We start from the raw sequence: 20780 nt of genomic DNA on the forward strand, positions 1-20780 counted from the left end.
TAAGGCTGTTCTGGGATACACATTGAGACTGTTTCAAAAATCCAAAATATGGGACTGCAAAGATGGCTCAGGAGTTACGCACATTTTGTTCCTCTTGCACAGGACCTACTTTTGGTTCCCAGCACCCACATGGCAGCTCACAACCATCTGTAAGTCCAGATTCCAAGGGATCTGGTGCCCTCTTCTGGCCTCTTCAGGCACCTGTACACAACATAATGTGTATACATATATGCAGGCAGAGAGTCATACACATAATATAAAAATAAAAAATAAATGTCTAGGTCAATCATCTTAGTGAAAGAAATTTTTTTTATTCACTCCCACTCTTATTTATTTATTTATTTATTTATTTATTTATTTATTTATTTATTTATTTATTTAGGGGTTTGTTTGTTTGTTTGAGACAGGGTTTCTCTGTGTAGTTTTGGTTCCTGTCCTGGATCTCGGTCTGTAGACCAGGCTAGCCTTCAACTCACAGAGATCCACCTGGCTCTGCCTCCCGAGTGCTGGGATTAAAGGCGTGCACCACCGACGCCCGGCCACTTCCACTCTTTTTATTAAAGTGATAGACAAAATTATTTACTCCCAAAGAGTTCAAGTCAAGCCTGGGCTAATAGTGAGCTCTAAGCCAGACTCTGAAACATAGTGAGACCTTGTCTCAAAAAATAAATAAATAAAAAGTAGAAAAACAGCTAAACAATGACTTGTTATGTTCCTGGTTTGGGAACATGTGTAACTTTTTTTGATCTTCATAGGATTTGTCATTTCAACGTTTTCTTTCTCATTCCATTTGTTTATTAACTTCATCCTCAATTTTGTTTTTATATTTCATTATCTTTTTATTAGGGAAGTGTTAGAGAATATTAGTTAAAGACGTGTTACATTTGTTTATGCTGTGGAATATTTGTTTAATGATGCAAAGATGTGTTGCATTCTTTTATGTTGCATTTGTTTAAGTCTATGAAGCTGTGTTACTGTGCCTGTCTAAAACACCTGATTGGTCTAATAAAGAACTAAATGGTCATTAGCAAAGCAGGAGAAAGGTGGGGCTGGCAGGCAGAAATTATAAATAGGAGAGAAAGAGAAGAGGGAGGAATGAGAAAAGGAGGAGAGATGATGCCAGGGGCCAGCCACCCAGCCACACAACCAGCCACAGAGTAAGAAGGGAAAAAAAGAATAGAGCATAGAGAAAGATAAAAGCCCAGAAGCTGATGATAGATGGGATAATTTAGGTTAGAAAAGCTGGCTAGAAACAAGCCAAGCTAAGGACAGTCATTCATAAGTAAGAATAAGTCTCTGTGTATTTTGGGGGGAGCTGAGTGGCAGGCCCCCAAAGAGTTAAAAAAATATCAACTACAGGGAAGACTTCTGCCAAATTGAAAGAGCTAGGCCCCCAAAGAGTTCTAGATTCGTCTTGACCTACCAAGCATTACACAAAGACAAAACTCCAGACACCCGTGTTGAGGACACAGGGAGATGCCATGTTTATCTGTGCTTTGTTGTCTGCTTTTCTGTATTTATAGGCTTTCTGCCCTAAGCATATACCTACAAATAGGAAAAGTTAGAATAAAATGCTTAGAGAGCTACAAACAGCTTACAATATGTCACAACTATCCCCCTAATGTTAGCTTAAAATTTTCAGAAAGGAAAAAATACATGGGACATTTTACATGTGTTAAGAACTTGTGGTAGTTAATCTTCCTTAGCCACCTGACTGACTTTGTAATCACCAGGGAGACAAAGACAGCCCTCTGCAAGTCTGTGAGGGTGTTTCCAGAGAGGTTAAACTGAAGACAGGCCCATGTTAAATGTGAGCAACACTGTCCTGAGCTAGGATCCTGGACCCTGGACCCTAAAGAGTTATGGGGGGGAGAAAGCCACCTGAGCACCAGAGTTCATCTCTCTGCTTCCCGACTGTAGAAGCCACATGACCAGCTGCCCCACACTTCACCTTCATACACCCCCTGTTGAGATGGACTATATGGCCTCAAACCAGAAGCAAAACAATAACAATAACAATAATACATGACTATGTGGGCCTCCTCATTTGGAACAGGGGTGAGGAGTGCCTGGTAGAACACAACCATTCACATCACAAATCAGGAAGAAAGAGGAGGGGCCTGGAGTCCCACGGTCACTTTGGGTGCATGTGCCCAGTAACCTAAAGTCGGCCCCACCTCCCAAAGGTTCCACTGCTTCCCAAGATGCTTCGACACACGGGCCTTCAGGGCATTTGAGAGCCAAAGTCTAGCAAGAGTCTGAACACGGGTGAGCGAAGAAACAAGGAGGCTGGTCAGGTCAGAGCAAGCTGAAGAGTGAGGATTTTAGCCAAGTTCCTTTGTAGTTACAAACGCACGTGGATGCTTATTGGTTCAGAGCCTGTTTACTAATCAAGACTTAGTCACATGACCCCTTTCTCTTTCATTCAGACCCCAAATCACAGGCGTATGCTTGATTTTAAGTTCTCAATCACCAGACAATGTCACTAATTAAGCCAGAATAACATACATGTCCCCATGTGGATTCAGACAGGTTAATAATAGAGTCACCTGATGAGCTCTAGCCAAACCAAACCTGAACAGTAAAAGGGAATTACTTTTCATGTGGCCATCAAGGGCTGTACTAAATCTATTTCAAGAAATTATGACATTTCCTGGTAGAGAGAGAACATTTGCTTTCTCATTCTCGGTCAAGGGTTTCAAGAGATAACATAGTAATTTCCAGAGAAATATTCAGGGCTTTGTGGTTCAGATGACAGAGATTTTATATATATTTGTCTCCATCTGGCTCGAGTCTCTATGTGCTGACTTAAGCCTACCTACCTAGTACAGGGGTCTTCACTGGCAGTTTTTTGTTTGTTTGTTTTTTGGTTTTTTTGGGTTTTTTTTTTTTTGCCCACTAGAATAGAATGTACATATGATGTAAGAAAATGAAAATATGAGTGTTTAAAATTAGAAATCAGAGTATGCAAATGAGCAGCCTAGGAGAGTCTTTTGTTTCTAAATGAGGGGAAAATGCTCCATCACACAACCCAGAAAGCACGGGCTTGGCAGGAAGGGAATTTAGAATTTCTTTTTAAATATTTTGCTGTATTCATTTGTTTACTTTGTGGGCTGTATGAATGCCATAACATGTGCATGCATATGTGTGTGCATGTGTGTGTAGATGTGTGTATGAGTGTGTGCACATGTGTGTGTGCATACATACATGTGTGTTGTGTGTGCATGCATGTGTGTGAATATGTTGTATGTGTGAGTATGTGTGTGTGTGTGTGTGTGTGTGTGTGTGTGTGTGTGTGTGTGTTCCTCCTTGGTTTCTGCTTCAAGTTCCTGCCCTAACTTCCCTCAGCAACAGGCTATTACTTGGAAGCATGCGAACCTCAAAAGCTTTCCAGCCAGACTGACTGGTGTATGTGACAGCCAGCACACAGGAGAGAAGGAGTGTCATCACCACAGTTGTCTTCTGACTGCCCCATGTACACAATGACACACACATGCACACACACGGGGTGGGGGTGGAGGGAGACAAAAGGAAAAACTAGTAAAAACAGGCGGCTCATCATCTCAGATTAACACGTGGAGAGTCCAGCCAGAGCATGTGAGAATGACCCAGATGATTTCTACAAACATCAGCTTTGAGAAAGCACGAAAACCTCAATTATAGTAATAATGCGTGTTTACTTAAGGTAGTGATAACTGGTATTCTTTTAATATGTCAACAAATATTCACAGACAAAACACGGTGAAGAACCCAGTTGTTTGAGACTGGTAACTGCCTTCGAAGTCAGCCACAATGTGACAGCTAATGAAGAGGAGTTTTGTCGTTTCCTCCCCACTATAAGCATCAAAAATAAAGCCTTTGGGTTACATGGAAGGATAATCCATTTTAATGTATTTATACCTACTTCCTCTTCAAAGTTCTTCTAGCCTCAAACTTCTGTGCTTAAAATGGAAACAAGTTTTCTGTCTCTCTCCAGAAGACCAATTAAAAGATGCACACTGTGTGGGAAACGGTGGTTTGAGCCCTGGGGGGTCACAGGGAGACTAAGACAAGGTGAAAACAAAACCATTTGGCTTCCTTTGCTTATTATCTAAGCCTCTGGTTGGTGAGTCACTCATTAGTTCAGTGACTGTCATACTCATCAAGTATAACCACGAGGAACGCCTTTCTATAACATCTAGCCATAAATCTATCCCAAGCTCCTCTTCTAGAGAAAACCTTGTTGCCTGGAATGAATTACTCGTGCTACACTTAAGCACAAAACTACAGACGAACCATCTTAGGCTGTCGCAAACACTGGCAATCAATCCCATAGAATGGAGGAAAAAGCATAATTTGTTTGTGGTATTTTTCTCATTGCTGAAATAAAACATCTGATGAAGAGCAACTAAAGACGGCTCACAGTTTGTGGGTATAGTCCGAGGCAGCAAGGAAACATGGCGGGAGAAGTGTGAGATGGCCGCCACACGCAGCACAGTCAGGAACCGGAAAGAGAGATGCGTGCAGTCCTCCGCAGTCCTCCACAAGTGCTTCCCACCACAGAGTGCTTCCCAGAGTAGATCTCCTCTCCTCAGTGAAGTCCCCCTTCAAAACACACTTCCAGACACATCAGAGGTGTGTGTGATTCCTGCCTTAGGAGGCAGTGGACACAAGATGATGTAGTTTCCTTTCCTGTTGCTGTGATGAAATACCCTGACAGGAACAGCTCGAGGGACAAGGGGTTGATTTCAGTTCCTAGTTCCAGATTATAATCCCATCACTGTGGGGAAGTCACAGCAGCAGGAACTTCAGGAAACGGTTGACATCACATCCATAAACAGGAGCACGGAGCAATGAATGATTGCAAGCACGCTTGTGCTTAGCTCACTTTTTTCACTCTTAAACAGTTCACCATCCCCTGCCTAGGGAATGGTGCCACCCACTGAGAGCGTGTCTTCCCACCTTAACTATCAAAATCAAGACGATCCCCCATAGACATGCCCAGAGGCCCACCTGATCTAGACAGTCCCACATTGAGAGTCCCTTCCAAGGTAGCTCTAGACTGTGTCACACTGACAGGAGAAACCAACTACAACACAAGAGTCTTAAGGCAGAACGCTACGTAGGTATTCAGAAGTCTCCCAAGGATATAGCCAGAGATCTTTTTAGTTCTATGACTTCCTACAAGGAATGGTACTTTGTTGTTGGATACTGAAGCTTCAAATTGTGAAATAACCCCCAGTAATAGTGAACTTGTATTTGTCACATACGTCAACCCAACTATTTACCATGATCTTTTTTCACTCCTTTGCACATCTGTGACCATACACCTTACAGGAACATGAAGGTTCACAATTTCAAAGAGTTCAGTCCATGGTCACCTGGCCCCACAGACTTCAACAACCACGACAACAGCAGCCTGTGGTGATGAATGTTCTTCATCTCATGGTAGAAAGGAATCCCAATCATAAATAAGAAGTGGCTGGGGACAAGATACCCACAAAGGACCTGCCCCCAGTGACTTGCTTCCTCCAGATATGTCCCATCTCTGTAAGTTTCCAGTATCTCCCAAAATAGGCCCACCAGAGAGGGACCAGGCCTTCAGTACATGAGCCTGTGGGGGACACTTCATATTCAAACAATATATTACGCTAAGTAATCACCTGACTGTTTCCACAGTCTGTGGGGTAGTATTGTTTCCTTTTAAAGTGCGGGAGTTGGGTTGAGGTAGGTAATTCCCTTGCGTCTATGTTGTAACATTGGTTCTTGCCCAGGAAGTTCTGGCTGTGATTCACGCTGACTGGAAGAATGCCAGTTTGATGGAATGCCAAGTTGTTGAATGCTTTGAATCTCACTTCCAAACACAGCAAAGGGGCACATAATTAATTTCTCTGAAATTTATTTTTTTCTTGCACAATAATGGGGGAGCTTCAGGCCTCTCATTGTTCCTGCTCTGAAAACTACTTGTGTGATGCAGAACTAATGTATGAAAAAGAAATGTCATACACACATGAACATAACTGTTTATAAAAATAAAACATATGTTCTACAACAACTCAAGCTATGGATCTCAGAGGAACTCCCAGGGATGAGACGAGCTTCTAGAAACTGGAGACAGAAAGCCGAGAGACTCCAGACTGAATCCAGCAATTCAATTAGTGCTTCTGTTGGCTTTGGCCAGAGAAGTAACTTTTGTAGTGGGTGGCAGTTCCTGTAGACATGTATGACTGACCTGAGTGCTGAGAATAAAGCTGTTGAATACTCAGACCTAAGAAGGACATCTTTTATTCTATAGGTCACCCCTTCAGGTCCAACGGAGACTCACAAGAGAGGACAGAAAGAGTGGAAGAGACAGAGGAAGGGGCAGAATGTTGTAGAACTGTCTTCTAGGCATAACATAGCCATTACACTCAAACTCACAGAACTCTGACCACATGCGTAGAATTGGACCCAACACCCCATCATAGAGTGGGGAGAGCCCACCCCTCCATGCAGATCTAGGTAGTTAATGGCTGCTGGAGAGAAGGTATTTTCTTCAGTAGTATAGCCACTAGTAAGTTACCTATGCTCCTGTAAATGAACCCTCACCCAAACTCCAGTAAGCAACTCTAACTAAACTCACTGGTTCATTTTTTTAAATGCCATAGACTGTCTTCAGTGGAGGTCCTTGACTTCCTTCCCCTCCCTTCTCATCTATACAGACAATTGTTCCCATAAATCCTGTTACAAACAATGAGTTTTCAACCTACTCCACCCTCCCTCTAACCCTGCCCCAGTACACTACTTGCTTCAGAGTAATCAACAATCAGCTTTGACCTATTGAACTGTAGAGATGTCTCTGCTGAAATGATTCAGACACTGGTGGACAACACTAGTCTGTGTATATTTTTCTACTTGACAGATAACAGTCAAGGAAATAAAAAGTGATGTAAGCATTCAAAAGCTAATAACAGAAAGCCATTAACTTTATTCTGCACCCAGAAATGTCTCCTAGAAGCCCCAGGAAATAGATCACAGTGTAAGTAGACTGGTTTATGAGGAGTGACCCCCCCACACACAGGCGCACAGGCAAGCTCAGGAAGAAGAGCTGTTTATTAAATGCCACATAAACACCATTAAGGATGAGACCCAGAGCTGGGACAATGCTTTCAAGCATCCACATCTATCAAAACCAGGAAGGACAGGAACCATAATCCATCCCAAGTCCCTGTTACCAGGGGAACTGAGGTTCCCTTTTTGGGTCCTTAGTCTCATTAATAAAAGAATTTTAAAACAGACTCAGAAGGAAACCCAAAGAGAATTTTATTAGACTTTGAGAGGCAAATGGCAGAGCAAAGAAGCTGTAAAGCTTGGCAGCTGCCCAGAGAAAGGGCATGGAGAAGAGAAAGACAGGAGATGGGCATTTGGCCAAGGAAGTCAGTGAGCAACGGTATGATGGAACAGGAGACTTCAGAGAGAGAGAGAGAAAAAAAATGCAAGCCTGGGAAAGAATGCTTGGGCTTGTGGAAGTGTCAGAAAGAAACAGAGGGAAACCAAGAGAAAGGGGAAGTTAGACTTTCAGAGAGAACTCAGAACGGCAGCCAGGCTCTGCCGCCGTCTCAAGGAGGCTCTGCAAGGCCTGGACCGAGCAAGAGGCTTCTGGGAAGAAAAGCACAGTCTCTCATTAAGGGCATAATTAGCAACCTTGTCTCCTTAGGATGGCATCAGGTCAATTGGATTGCCTGGGGGAGGGGCTCCTGGCCCGGTAATTGACAAGTCCAGCAGAGCTAACTATGGAAGGGAAGAGACAGTAGTTATCTAATGTTTTGAGTAGCTTAGAATGTCACATTTCCATCCAGGACCAGGGAGGGGTAGAACTTAGGTTCTATTATTGATCAGAAAGAATTTTTTTTATTCTATTTAAAATGTTATTGTTTTGATCAGGAGAAATAGCTTGCCCCTGATAGACCTCAACAAAGCCCCCAAACACCCACCTTTTCATAGAGTAATTTAACTGCAAAGAGGAACTTCTCTTTGTAGTGTTACCATGGAAACAGGAGGTGGGGGTCCAGAGTCCATCCTCAACAGCCTCTGAGATTATCATTCACTGTAAAGTCTGCACCCAATAGTTCCATGTCCCCCTACCCCAAGGCCTGCTGAAAGATGCATATGGGGAATCCATTTATTTTCAGTGTTTGTAAAAGTCTTGGTTTCTAAAAAGATTTTCATTCCAAAGAGTGAAAATTCTGCAACCCTGAAGCAGTCACTCAGGGGTCTTTCTGACTAAATGCATCAAATAGTTCCCCTGCTGGTCATTTCCACTTCCTCTGTTAGTTGTGTGAGTCACATGCTTTCTAGGATCTTTACAACTCATATCCCCAGCATCTGAATATACTCTGGCATGTCCGTGATAATTATCTTGGTCAGCAAGGTGGCCGAGGCAGAGCTAGTGGCCTTTCTACCCTACAAAATCATAGACAGCTGTTCATGAAGGCAAATTAGAGATTGGAGGGTTCTGGAAGTCAGTCAAAAAACTACAGCAGAGTCCATGAGGCCCCACTCCTCCTTGAAGAGCTACATGCAGATAACAGCTACTGGGCGAAGGAAGAGACATTTTCTTTAGTGATGTAGCCAATTGGTAAGGTCCAGGCTCCTGTAAACCACTCTGCTGAAGTTCAGTGGATTACCAAAAATAAAGGGGGGACTAGCTGGAGGTAATGAGGCATGAATATGATAAAAATGCATTATATACATACATAGAATTGCCATGACAAAAGTCAGTACCATGTCTAATTAATATATGCTAATATTTAAGAAATATTAATAAGTAAGAAACAGGATGTAATCACACCAAAAGGATGGCTGGAATCCCAGTGTGGCTGAAATACTAGAGTTTGGCAGGAGCCACGGCAGAGCCATATCAGTGCTGTTAGAAACAACCGATCTTGGCCCCACACAAAGCAACACACAAAGTGAAAGTCACTCAGCAAAGTGGTTCCTTTTGTCAGAAGCGTGTGTCAGATCCCAAATGAGGCTAGCAAGCCCACCGCACCAAAATGGCTTCCATCTTTTATCCCCGATGTAGGTAGTGACTGTGTCTCATCCCATTGGAGGGAGTCTGACTTTAAGATCTGGCATGATGTTGTGTTTTAAAACTTTAACCTAAATCAAGGAATGGAGTCCAAAGTGTATAGATCAATGCAGAAATCAGCTTGCAATGTCAGAAACTATGAGGACACGAAGCAACACAGCTAGAAAAAGGACAGTTTCCCAGGAGCTATGGAAACTCAGCAAATCAAGACACCTTCCCAAGATCGCACAGCTATCAATCACTGAGCCAGCCCACAGGGTCACACGACTTGTTCTCATATCCCTGAATTAAATATAGTTCCCAAAATTTACCTGGTAGAAAAAAAAATATGTCCAGAACAATTAGCTGTTTTGGTGAAATACCATCCTCTCCATGAAATATCTCAACAGCATCATCCCTTGCTTTGAATCCTTTCCTGCGAGACCCTCCTCCAGGTTCCCATTGGCCAAGCACACCCCTAGGTCACTACTCAATATTTGCTTACTGCTGCTATTTGGGCCACAGCATATCTCTTTCCTCCTGGCTCCTGAAGGATCTACCTGCTTGTCAATTGACACACTTCTAGAACACCCTGTCTGTCCTGGTTTTTGCTTAGCTCACATGAAAAAGCTCCTTTCTCTAAATCTTTTCAGCACTCATGATTGATGTTGCATGATAAAGCTATTAATCATAAACTTGCCTACATGGTTTTCTGATTTGCATGTTATCTGACTTACAGTATTTTACTAAAATTGACATATGTATTTAAATCACACCATCTTTCTTCCGTGCTATTCATACCCCTGGGCACATGTTATCTTTACTATTATTCCTCCTCTTCTTCAGATGTTCCTGGGGTGAGCAGCAGCAACAGATGACAAGGAGCCATCTCCGATATCCTCTCTTGAGAAAAGAACAGAATGGGACATGAAACCAGGATGATTCTGTAAATTTCCAAGTCACTTAACCTTTCATGATGATCTCACTGGCTATGAAAGCAGAGAACATGCATAGCTATGGTAATGAAATTGGGTTTTTTCCTCTGCTCTTTCTGTTTCTGTTTGAAAAACAGAAATATGAATTATGGGTTCTAAAATGGGAAACATTTCAACCCACCGCTTCAGGAAAATCAGCATCTTAAAATGCAGTGTTTACTTGAGAGTTCTTCCCGCGTCTCATCCAAGGCTTTAAATCCAGAAGAGTCACACGTTTGTCATTATGTTTAATTCAGGGACCAGAGCTGTTCGAAGGTCAGCCTGAAGCAGAACGGCTGTGGATGAATATGTAGACACATATCCTTGTGACTTATGCTGCTCCCCCCAGGAGTGGTCTCTGTTACTCAACTAGCAATGAACTAATTTGATAGGTGGGGAGTTAGAATTTAAAACATTTCATTGGTAAAAATAGTAACTAGAGTGTTCATTGTAAGTACTCTTTTTTAAAAAAGTATTTGTATATCTAGTAGAGGGGCTTGTGTATGTATGATACAGGCGCCCACAGAGTCCAGGAGAGGGCATTGGAAATCCTGCAGCTGGAGATATAGGTGAGTGGGAGCCACCTGGCCTGCGTGCTATGAACCAAACTGGGGTTCTCTGTAAGATCAGTGCATGCTCTTCATTACTGAGTAATCTCTTCAGCTCCATTGTTCCTATGTTTAAAAACTGTGTGTGAGGTGCCTGTCTCTCTTGCAGTAGCTTGTACACACGTGCAGAGTGGGATGATATAAGGAGGATATAAGGATATAAGGCCACAATGCTAACAGATGCTTCCCTAAAACATGTCCATTTAAGACTGATATTTAATATTTTCTTAGTGTGCCCTAATTCTCCTTCTCATCCCAGGGGGCCACTCAGAAAAGGTAGAACCTTTAAGAGGTGGAGTGGTTTCTGAGCCATGGGTGACATGCCCTCAAAAGAGTCAAGGGACCTCCACTTCTTCTCTCTCTTCAAACTCTCAAAACAGCAAGAACAACCTATGATGAAGTAAAAAAACAATGAGTCAAAAATTCACCTTTTGTCTCTATTCATCAGCTGTCTTGGGCATTTGTTATCATGAAAGAAAGCTGACATAATAGGCAAAAGGCAGAAAGAGCCCTAATATTCATGGACAGATGAATGGGCATACCAGCTGGAATGTCATGTGATGGAATGATGCTCTTCCATAAAGAGCAATAGTCTTGCTATATGCTAAAGGGTGGATAAATCTGCAATGCATTGTGTTAAGAAGCAAGAGCCAAAGGGGTATGTGTTGCACTCACCCTAGAAATATCTAAAATAGATAAATCAATAGACAAGAATGCAGAGTGGTTGTGTATTAGTCAAGATTCTTTAGAGTAACAGAACTTACAGAATGAATCTCTCAATATAAACATAAAGGGCATTTATTAGATTGACTTGCAGGCTATAGTCAGTCCAGCTAATCTAACAAAGGCTGCCTAAAAAGAGAAGGCCCAAGAATCCAATAGTTGTTCATCCCACAAGACTGGATGTCTCAGCTGGTCTTCAGTGTGCACTGGAATCCCAAAGAGGTCCGCTCTAACGACAGTTCAGGAATGGATTTGCCAGTGAGAGCAAGAGCAAGCAGGCAAAGAACAGAAGTTTCCTTCTTGCGTGTCCTTACCTAGGCTTCCAACAGAAGACATGGTGGTCTTCCCACCTCAAAGATGCAGATTAGAAATGAATCTTCCCTCTTCAAATGAAGCAAAATTCCCTCACAGGTGTACCTCTCCGTTTGGGGAGGGTCTAGTTAATTCCAGGTGTAGTCGAGTTGACAGCCAAGAAGAGCTATCACAGGTGGTTCAGGGGCTGTGAAAACAGAGGCGCTTTTGGTGGCTAACAGTTTGGCGTGTATTTAAGAGAATGTTCTGCAGCTGCATGGTGACTGACAATATTGTGGTTGCTAACTGCCACTGAATTGTTCACTTTAAAACAGTTCATATCAAATTGTATGAATCTCATCTTGGTAATTTCTAAAAACCCTTATTAGTGAAACAGTGGATGCCATTTGTAATCAGGTTTTAGGTGTAAATTACCAATTAACAGAGTCTAATTAAGCTTTGTAGTAGCCTCCACACACAATTTGTTTACTCTAGAAAGCTGGGTGGAGGAACTTCCAAAAGATTGAACTCACTGTGAACTGCAGCCATCGGTGCTGAAATAATAAGACAGAAAGAATTCCTAATTTGTTGGCAATTGATACAACACAAACATTGACAGGAGAATTGGGGTGAGGTAGATTCTAAGCCTTGGGGCACCCTCAGTCCTTAACAGACTATAAGCTGACACTGGAGCCAATATCACCGCCGGAAGTAGGGTATTTCCTATGATTTAAACGCTAAAGATGAGAATTATAGGGACTTATGTAATGAATTAGAGCTGTCTAGAAAGATAAATCTAAATGTGCCTGAATCGTGGTCATTTTTTGATGCCAACAGCTTATGTGTTCAGCTTTCCCAGCTCATATTTGTATCCTGATTGTGTAGATGTTTCTAAATCTGGTGCTGGAAAAGCTAGGAGAGATGATGGTCTAGCCCTTGCTTTTCATTTGAGGAAAAATCAAAATGAAATGGAAACACCACATATCTTGTTTGTTTTTTTTTCCTCTGAGAACATTTTATTGGCCTTTTGTATAAAATTTATTTTCAATCCTACCTTTTCCCTGTACTTTTAAGAAGAAGAAAAAATTCAAATACTAGGTTTGTGAAGGTTAACATTGACGGGCTCTAGAAACACCTTGGAAACTAAGCTGTTGACATGTCTGTCAAGGGTTTCTAGATTGGGTTACTCTAGGTGAGAAGGTGCTCCAAAGTGTGGGCTGCATCCTCTCACTGGTGGGGTCTCAGAGTGAATAACAAGGAGAAAGGGAGCTGAGCACCAGCATCCACCGCTCTCTGCTTCCTGACTGTAGATGTCATGTGACCAGCTGCTAAGCTCCTGCGGTCATGCCCTCCCGGCCATTAAAGGTTGTACTTGGCACTGTGACTCTAAACAAGCCTTCCTTCCACAGGATGATTTGTATTGTGGTGCCTTGGAGCTCAGCAGTGGTCCTCTTCATCAGAACACCTGTGAAGACTTGCCAGAGACCCTCAGGATCAGGCTCGTTGACTGCTGACATTCCATCCTAGGAGAAGGGGGTGGGGTGAGGATGGGGAGGACTGTTGGACCCTCAGCTGATGGCAGCTGCTCCTCTTGCACCACCCAGTCATTTGTATGTTATTCTGCCTCAAGTTCACATGGCCTCATGGTTTTGGGAGGTGCTAGAGTATATAGACTAGGAGAGATTAACTGAAAAGAGGGTTCCATCCATCTGACTCTGAGGAAACCATCTCCATGCTGAGAGAGATTTTCTGGTGAGGCCACTTAAGAGTCACTCATGCTCCGATACCTCACATCTCACCGATGCTATGTAAGTAACCCCAATAAATGCATTGATTCCGAAAGTTGGGCTCTGATGTAATCCCTATTTTGGTTTTGCCATCAGGGCCTTTGAAAGCCTTAGACAGTGGATGGCCGTCTGTGGGAATTCTCCCAGCATTTCTGACACGTTCTTTGTCACAGCAACAAGAAAAGTGACTGACACACGCCTGTTCCTCTTGCATTGCAGTATCAGGTGATTTGATGCAGGGCAATCCCCGGGAGCCAGAAGAGCTTAGCTCTGCCCCCGACAGACTTGCATCTGAGAACACATAACAGGTGCTCAGAGCATGGGAGCTCTGGGGAGCTCTGGGGAGCTCTGGGAACACTCCTCGCCCTAAAGGAGCAGAGAGAGGAACACAATGAGATGGGCAGGAGGAAATGGAGAACAGGGAAAGGTGGGGAGCCACCGAGGGAGGCTCGAGGAAGGACCTGGAGAGAACCTGGCCGTCAGATGCTGCAGGGAGGCCGGAATTCCAAACCTGCCCCAGGTCCCTCCTGGGCTGCTGCATTCTCTTTCTTCTCTCTTCTCTTTTCAGGAGCAGTTTTCAAAGGGGTCTACTCGGATGCCCCCTCCCCGTGGGTGCGTGGAAATCATTAATGGGACAAAGGGGAAAGAGACTAGTGAGGTGACATTTTATCCAGAGCTGGACATAATGACACTCTCGTTGTTTGGGAACAGGGACAGAAGAAAACCTATTTGTTTTCTAACAAATCCTGTGTTAAAGTAACACAAGATCACTCAAGTCAGAAACACTCCAAGGTACAGAGAAAATTAAAATCACACTCAACCGCCCCTCTGGAGATAACACAGTACTTTATTCCTTCCAGTCTTTTTCTGTTTTCTGGACCTGTGATCTCGGACAACAGCGTAATATTGCCCCCTGGTTTTTAGTTCTCAGTACATCACGAGTGCTTTCCTTATTGTGTAGTATTTCCTGAGAATACCCACTTCTATTGTGTAGATATACACTAGTAAAGTATCATCAGTGGGCGGAGAAAGGGCTCATTGGGTAGAGCCCTGTCACACAAGGGTTAGGACCTGAATTCAAATCACCAGACCCCACAGAAAACTACACAGGCTGCATCTGTAATCCCAGCACTGACAGGGGTGTGGGAGGCAGGAGCATGGGACTCCCCGAAGTTTGCAGGTCAGCTAGCCTGTTATATACAATAATGAACAAGAGACCATGCCTCAAAACAAAGGAAGGCAAGGACCAACATCCAGAGCTGTCCTCTGGCCTCTACGTATGTATGTGTTGGCACAAATGCACTTGTACTAACACACACAAATCACTAATGATAAGGTTAAAACCCCAACCCATAACCTCACCCTAAGCACTCCCTTGAAATAGTACCACAGTTGTTAAAGAAATAGTTGATGTCAGCCGAGCAGTGGTGGCGCAAACCTTTAATCCCAGCACTCGGGAGGCAGAGGAAGGCAGATCTCTGTGAGTTCAAGGCCAACCTGGTCTACAGAGTAAGTTACAGGACAGGCTCCAAAGCTACACAGAGAAACCCTGTCTCGAAAAATCAAAAAAAGAAAAAAGAAAGAAAGAAAGAAATAGTTGATGTCAACAAGAACATTTGCTTAAAGAGTTAAGTAAGGCATTCTGTGTCTTAGTGTTACAAATAAAAATTAAAGGTATACCTAGTTCATAAGAAAACAAAATGAGGGGCTTGGGAAGATAACTAAGTCAAAGATGGGCTTGCTGTGCAAGCCTGAGGACCTGAGTCTGGGCGCCCAGGATCCGTGCCAGGTGTGAGTGGTTACACACAGCTGTAGCCCACAATCCGTGCCAGGTGTGAGTGGTTACACACAGCTGTAGCCCAGGATTCATGCCAGGTGTGAGTGGTTACACACAGCTGTAGCCCAGGATTTGTGCCAGGTGTGAGTGGTTACACACAGCTGTAGCCCTAGCATGGAGGTAGACATAGATGGACTCCAGGGCTCACTGCCTGGCCATTCTATCCAACTGGTGAGCTCCAGGTTGGAGAGAGATCCTGTCTCAAAGGCAGAGCATAGTCATGAAGTACACTCACATAAATAATCAGAAAAATAAAATCTTAACAGAAAGAAAAGTCTTCATTTTTACCAAATACTTATGCCAAGGCAATTGAATGCATCAAACCATCTCTCTAGCCAGAATTTATGCTGCAGAGACCTTGTGATAGTACAATCACTTCATCTCTGCAGCAATAAGTGTCCCACTGTGTCCACACAGAGGTGTCCATGACCTTTGAGGACCGAGAGCTGAGGGCAAGGCACCATTTCCTGCTATTTTTATATCCTTTGGCTTCTAAGGCTCAAGCACATAGGGTTCTGTCGGGAGTTAAAGGAAGAAGAAAAAAATAAAGAGGAGCCACTGCCCATCCTGGAAGTTTAGTTTGGGGACAATTGCAATCACTGTTCTTTCCTTGAACAGTCCTTCCTGACCTGGGTAGGGCACAGCAGCTCAGGGCAGCCTGGAGTATAGAAATGGCCATTCAATGGGACCAGCTGGCATTCTGGAAGTTTCTTTGATAATGCAATGAAGTTGGTCTGCCTGGTCTGACAGAAAGATCGGTCTGAGAAGGGAGCTCCCAGAAGACCTCTGGCAAGCACTGATGGGTGACAGCTCAGACCGCTGGCCTGTTGGTGGCATCCATCATTAGGGCCACTGCTTACTCTTCCCAAGTCTTCATCACTCGCTGGGACAGCTGTTAACTGTGGTGACAGGGAGCCTGTTCGGCCAGAGACATCACCTGTGTCCAAAGGGAAGCAGTCCCTGGTGTGTGAGCCTTGAAAGGTTGACAGCATTGCTTACAAATGCACCCCAGCCCAGCAGGGCCCACTCAGTAGACTCTGGCTTAGCAAAATACCACAGCTTTGTAAGATACCTGTTCCAAAATCTCATAAGGCCAAAACTGTTCCTGTTCCCCGCTCTGCCAGGTAATCACAAATGATGTTTTTCTAGGGCAGAAAAGGGATGCATAGAGTTGGTAGATGCTAGACTCTGGCTATAGGCTTCAAGTTTTTAGCTTCTAAGACACTCAGAAGACATTCACCGTGAAAGCTTGTATTACAACTTCAGGAACTTTCCTGAGACATTTCAAAAGTAGGCTTCAGAAGGGCAGTCATATTTCATTAATGACATCACTACCAACAGATAAAATAAGGAACATGTTTTATTGGGAATAAGTATAATGGAGTTCATTAACAATACTGAAGTCATTAAAGTGATATGAGTACATTCAAGATATTTCCATATTCATTTCACTCCCTTGCAAAGCGAATTTTTGTGGTTTTTGTTTTTGCTTTTGCTTTTTTTTTTTTTTAATATAGGGGAATTGAACCTAGAAACTATCCTCTTACATATAAGGAGTCCCAAAAAATCTGTAAGAAACAGTTTAGGGTTGGAGACAGTCTGATCTGCCATAAGAACCTGAGACCCGACAACAGAGCCCAAGGAAAAGGTTGTGTAGGTGGTCAGAGTGTGATGTCAGCCCTGAAGAGGGGAGCAATGATCTCCAGGGCTTGCTGGCCAGCCATGCCACTGGAAATTGTGAGCTTTAAGCCAACCAGAGATCCTGTATCAGCAAACAGAGTAGGCAAGGCAGACTGTAGCTGAGGAAAGGTATCTGAGGTTGACCTCCAATCTACACAGGTACACACACACACACACACACACACACACACACACACACACACACACAGTGGGGAGGGAGGTCAGTGCAGTGATAAAGCATCACTTCCAACTATATAGATACCAAAGAACAATCCTTATGAAAGCTTACTTCCAAGTGGCTGCCATGGATGTCTTTCTCCCTGAGCAAGCTCACACCACCTCCCTGGTACGTGGACTGTCTAGGAGACACACTGGACCCTGTGATGCTGGCAACTGATGCTCTGAACATGCAAAAGCTAGAATGATTCAAAATTATTTTAATAAAGAGTTGTTACTTTCTTCGCTGCAGTTTTAGAACTGGAGAGGAGAGGATTGAAGGAACATCACCCAGTGACGAAGTAACTATTCTGCACTGAGGTGGCACCCAAATGAGCAGCCAACAATGATGTCCCCTGTGTCCTCTGCCATGGCTTAAGCAAAGCAATGATAATTGTCTGTTTAGTCCCCGCCCCCTATGCCTCAAACCCTTTCACACTTACTTGGGGACTAGACACTAAGTGTTCAGATTCTTTCCAACCCAACACATTGATCAATGTATTAACTGTTTAAAAAGCTTTAAGTGCCAGAAAGATGGCTCAGCGATTGAGAGCATGAGAGGCTGCTCTTTGAGGACCTGGGATCGGTTCCCAGCATCCACATAGAGGCTTACGGCCTTCTGTAACTCCAGTCCCAGGGGATTCCATGCCCTGTTCTGTCCTCTGCAGGCACCAAGCATGTTTGCAGTACATACAGGTAAAACACCCATACCTAAGATCTGAAAGCACTAAATAATCACCTTACTTAGCAGACACAGGAACCTGTAACATAGTTACACTGTGGCAAATTGCTTGCATCATGATCAATCAACCTATCAGTATTTTTTGCTTTTTTGTGTGTTTTTTTGGTTAAAGAAATTGGATAATATAGTTTGTACTATCTTTCTTAATCTCTTTCTTCCAAGGCCACTTTACTGAATTACTTTGAATAACTTAAACTTACTTTGTTTGCATTGGTGTCCTAGACAGGCTTACATCTGCCAAACCACACCTTCCATGGAAAGGGCTGTTTTCATCAACACGCCTGCACAGCGGCACCCACCAGTCCTCCACAGAGCATCCTTCCTGAGGACTCCAAGATCTTCAGTGAGGCCACTCCGATACTGTGTTCATTGAATTCTTCAGACATTGATAAAGGAAATATTTGTCACTGTACTTTTCTTGTCTAGCACATGTGAAGCACAGACATAATTCTGTTTTCTTGAAGACTATCTCAAGGTGGAGCCACTTTAAAAGCTTGGGGTCCAAATCTGAAGTTCCCTCCTCTTCAAAAGCTTTGCCCTGAAGTGTGTTACAGACAGAAACACACAGAGAGACAGCCTGAGTACTAAGACTTACTGCCTGTACTGAAAAATAGAAGCAAAATAATAAAAGGGGGGGTCAATCTAATAGTAAATGAGAAAAGAAAGAAATGCCAAATAAGTCCCACCATTAAATGCTTCTTTTGCAAAAGTTTGAGTGTGCTTTTCCTTCACTGGTTTCTTCTATTAGACCCAGAAGGTGCAAGTCCTCCATCTCAAATGACAACGTGCTAGCAGTTGGAGTTATCGTTTTCATCCACAACAGAATTTAAAGTAGCACTAATAAGATCCCCATGCAAAGCCTAAGGTAAGTGACAGCAGAACTCCATATTGTCATCTAGCAATAACTCAAAGTGCTCATTTATGAAACAAAGAGCACCAGACAGTGAGTCAAAGAGGACGTGGGCCATTTGTCATTTTTATTTAGACAACTGACTTCAGCCATGGCAGCTCCTTAAGCATGGATCATTTCATCTGTCTGTTGATGTGGCTCTCATGAACCTAGTCAGTGCTACCCAGCATAGGTGCCCCAAAACACTCACTAGTAAATGAAGGGCTGATGAACCAGAGAGACAGCAGGCAGGGGATCCGTGACCTCAGAACACAACATGCTGCTTTACTGTAAATGGACCATTAGTACCCAGAGTAGAAAAACCTTCAGAAACTTCTGAGGTCATCACTCCTCCCAGTGTGCCCATGGACGAGCAGCTCCTGCATCACTATCACTAGAGTTCAGCAAACAGCTCCTGCGAGCCCAACCAGGTGCATTAGATCCTAACATGCCCCTTAGTGAGCCAGCACTCCTACCCTGTGTGCCCTGGCATGGGATGCACACACAGAGCAAAGATCGAAACCTAGATGCAAATGTCACTGATGTTCACGGAAGTCCTCTCCCAGCCCAGTCTGCAGTCTGGAAACTGACTACAGGATGAGCACACTGAGAGAGAGGTTTTGGGGAAACTGAGCCCACAGCAGTTAGTGATGAAGAGTGGATCTGAGAAGCAGCCACGGCATCCGAAATAAAATTGAAGAGTTTATCCAAGATTGGGCATCCTGTCAACAAAAGCTGGTTGGGGATCAAGCAAAAATACTTGCAACACATCAGCAGAAACAGAATTAAGGGCTGGGAAGCAGGGTGTTAGAGAGGTACTCATCCACAATACATAGGAGTCCCCAGCTAAAGGGACAGGACAACATTCTGAGAAAGATCACTCAACTGTGTGGCAAACGAGGGATAAAAAATGGGGAGAGAGAGCAGGGGTCCAAACAACATCAAACAGCTTCTTAGAAGCCAACAGAGTAACAATAACTGTCCAGTTCCTTGGAAGGTCCATGTAGATAACAGAACCTGAGCTGAAAACATAAAATCTGAAGCTGGCGTGAAGAGGAAGGGAGGAGAGAAGGAAGGAGCAGGGAGGGCAAAGAAGTTGTGAGAAAACAGAACGCCCCAAAGAACAAAAAAAAAAAAAAGAGTTCTGTGAAGGACAGACATGAGCCAGGCACAATGAGTTCACACAAAACAAGCTATCATCTGCATTTTACACCTGAAAACTGAAGCCCAGAGAACAGAAAGGCTTCGCAAGAATTACATACAACCAATAAAAACTGTTTGGCCTTACAAGGAATCATAGAAGTGCAAACCAAGACTGAATGAGATCCCCTTGCATATCTACAAGTTGATAAAATGTAGATACCTCACATGGGCAATGGCTGTAGCAGACGTAGGTCAACCCATCCTAGTACAAGCAGGTACAATCATTTGGGTGGAATTCTGCCATTATTTTATAAGGCTGAAGACATGCACACCTTTCAGCCAGTAGTTCCACCATTGGACACACATCCCACCAGAGACAAGCTCGTCCAGATGAGGATGCCTACAGCCCCACTTTTCATAACAAGAAACTGGAGACAACAGAATTGCACATCGACTGAGGACGGATTTAATAAACCTTGTCGTACTGAGGCAATGCAATAATGCACATCAGTGACCGTGAAGAAATCAGAGCCCCTGTTGGCAACACGGCTTTTTCGCTGTTGTAACATTTTGAGGGAAATGAGCGAGTCCCAAGAGACTGTGACTACATGGCATCTTCGTATTTAAAGTCCATGAACAAATAGAACTAAATAAAATGTTGAAAGAAACGACAGTACCAAAACTGAACAATACATAGAAATCAAGGAAATGGTAAGCACAAAATTCAAGATAAAAGTCACAGAGAGAGCAGAGGCATGTGGGAGGAGAGGGTGAGCAGAAGGGAGACAAGATGATTCCATGTCAGCTGTATGAGAAGTGGGGGAGGGATGTGCTGCAGTGTGTGCTGAGCACATGCAAAACC

The sequence above is a fragment of the Peromyscus californicus genome, unplaced genomic scaffold (genome assembly GCF_007827085.1).
Source record: "Peromyscus californicus insignis strain IS unplaced genomic scaffold, ASM782708v3 Scaffold_14__1_contigs__length_90479793_seg_2, whole genome shotgun sequence".
NCBI lineage: Eukaryota > Metazoa > Chordata > Mammalia > Rodentia > Cricetidae > Peromyscus > Peromyscus californicus.